Source organism: Syngnathus typhle, linkage group LG13 (assembly GCF_033458585.1).
Source record: "Syngnathus typhle isolate RoL2023-S1 ecotype Sweden linkage group LG13, RoL_Styp_1.0, whole genome shotgun sequence".
In the NCBI taxonomy this organism is placed as follows: domain Eukaryota; kingdom Metazoa; phylum Chordata; class Actinopteri; order Syngnathiformes; family Syngnathidae; genus Syngnathus; species Syngnathus typhle.
Window position 1 is genome coordinate 3,596,718 of NC_083750.1, and position 2,721 is coordinate 3,599,438.

Genomic DNA, 2,721 nt, shown 5'->3' on the forward strand with positions numbered 1-2,721 from the left:
TTCATTAAATCCATCGATCGTCCTTTGTCAACAATGCCGTGTGCTGCGCCGCAGTTCAAACTATTCCACAGGCCCATACAACGATATATAAACTATATTTTAACTATCACATAAACAACAATATTATCAAACCATTTGTGTCACTCCAAATCATTAAATCCATCGACATGTCCAGAGGATATGGCGCTTTAAAGTGTTGATTTTTTTCTCTCTATTTTTCATGTTTTGAATATGTTCAAGATAAAGATATCAAAGCATGTGAAGTGATCAACTATACTAAAAATAACATGTGAAGTGGTCAACTATACTTGTAAGTAAGTGATGTGTTAATGATCAAGTAAAAATTTGTGAAAAAAAACATATATAAGTCTCTCCTGAGTATAAGTCGCCCCCCCACCCAAACTATGAAACAAAACGCGACTTATAGTCCGAAAATTACGGTACATGCACATCAAAGACTCATACACTTACTTTTTTTGTAATAATAAAAAGAAACATTAAAAAATCTGTGAAATTAGCATAGATTTTTCCATAGACATCTAAACATATTTAGTCTTCAATGAAGCTAATAAACATCAAAGGCAAATTTGTTTTCAAGTCTTCAATGATGCTAAGATGCCACCCCCCGCCCGTCCACACATACGCACACACAAACATCAAATACGGTTTCGCCTTTGATGGTTACAAAATGCACATTTAGCTTCTCAAAGACAATTTTGATCCTACCATAAAGCTAACTTGAAGTCATGTTGCGGTAACTGTCCGTGAAATAAGCTGCAGACGACAATACGATCAAAGTCACGAGCAGACACTTTCTATCTTTTTCTTTTTTTAGCTGCAGCTCAAACGTTCAAAGTGGTGAAGGACATGCAGTCGAAGATGTCAAGTCCTTCACATTCATAGAAATCCATGACGCAGCGCAACTCTGAGGCATCTAAAAGAGGCCTGGACCGTACTGCGGCGACTGTCGGGATTCTTGTGGCTTGCGCGGCCTCGGCTTCTTCCCTGCCGGGCCGCTGCAGCTTGGCGAACATGCAAGCTGATGCCTATACTAAAGGTTAATATAGAATACAATTTAGTCTTCATTGGAGACAGCAAATGTTTTTGTAAACATCAAAGACCGCTTTGAGTCATACACCATCTTGTTTCATCAGAAAACAGGGTGTGTTTGGAAAAAAACAAAAAAAAAAACACGGCATGTCTTGCAAAACGTTCATTCTATCATTAGGAGAAACGTTTCTTGGCAGCTAGCTTTTTGGACGAAACATCCCACATAGGATTCATCTGTTTCTAATATCTGTTGGGCGGTTTTTTTTTTTAGGTTTTTGTGGCTCCCAACGTATCCAGGCACAACACAAAGATCAGTGCTGAGCAGCAGGTACACTCACGCTTCTTGTGTGTCTTTTTCTTGACTCCCACAACGCATTCATTACTAACACTACTACATTATTCATTTCATTGTCACTACAGTAGTGTGTATAAAAATGGACGGCTTTGAAATAAATATGCATGGAACCATTTCGTTTCCCAAAATATAACAACTTAAAGTCTCAAATTATTATTTTCAAAGACTATTCTTAAATTAAGCGAGCTTGCTTTTTCATAAATACCAAAAGCAAATTGGTATTTTAATTATGTTCAAATTGTCACCCTAAGCCACTATATGCCATGGGCAAACATGAGCCATCCTTTCTTCCAGAGTTTCCACCAATGCAGACACATTACTGTGCGTGCGTGTGTGTGTGTGTGTGTGTGTGAGGGGGGGAGCACCAGAATTTGTCCCAGATTTTTCCCTCCTCTTCTATTTCTCCATCGTCGTCGTCTTCTGCAGCCTCTCTGACAGCCAGCTTTGATGTGGCCTTTTCACTGTTGCGACCGCAGACGCAAGAGGAACCAGATGAGCTCCAGGCTGCTTTGTGCCTTGTGGAAAAGAAAGAAAAAGGCCATAAATGGAGAAAGAAAAAGAGGGCAAGGAATTAGGCGACAAACGCGTTTTCGAAGCAGCTAAACAAATCATCAAGGAACAAGGAAGGGTCGCTGGAGGGAAATCCGTCTTGAGAAAATGCAAAACAGATCTGTCGTTGATGTTCTTCTTACCATCAACACTCCCAAACAGAAAAATGCATTTCATCACACAATTCTCACCATTCCGACTTATTCACAGTGTATATTCACAGCGCGTATTCGTTAGAAACTTTTTGTGTCTTTGATATTCACAAAAATGCATATATTGCATTTATTAAAGACTAATTTGACCTTCATGTTTATGGAAAATACATATGAAAGTTTCTGTTCTCAAAGAGCATTGAAGACTAAATTGTCTTTTATCTAAACACATACGTGCTAGTCATGCTAGCTATGTGCGCACGTGGTCTTTAACTACGTTTCCCAGCAAGTTTTGCGACAACAGCACTTGTCTGGACTCATTCCTTTCATTCCCCGCCCTGCTTAACCGCCACAGGCTGTAAAAATGTTTTTTATGAATTTATATATATATCTAAATATGAAAAAAGCTTTTGTGTTATTTTGGTTGCGCTCGCAGCGACAGCATGTTTTATTGCCCCGCTGTTAATTACACTGTACACAATGCAAGCAACAATGGAAAAGTCATTACAGTAAACAACTATTTAAAACTTCTTCCTTTCATGTCTTTTTTTGTTGTTGTCTACGTTTGGACCCTTTTAACAAATAAAAATAAAAATATGACTACAGTACTAGATT

The 2,721-nt window shown here is 38.4% G+C and overlaps 1 long non-coding RNA gene across 1 annotated transcript; it reads left to right on the plus strand.

Annotated features, from left to right (window-relative positions):
- Positions 1–2,701, plus strand: LOC133165766 (uncharacterized). The gene is made up of 3 exons (XR_009717658.1): positions 1–1,057; positions 1,322–1,378; positions 1,832–2,701. It is a non-coding gene; the product is annotated as an uncharacterized LOC133165766 (long non-coding RNA).
- Positions 2,702–2,721: the final 20 nt, after the last annotated feature.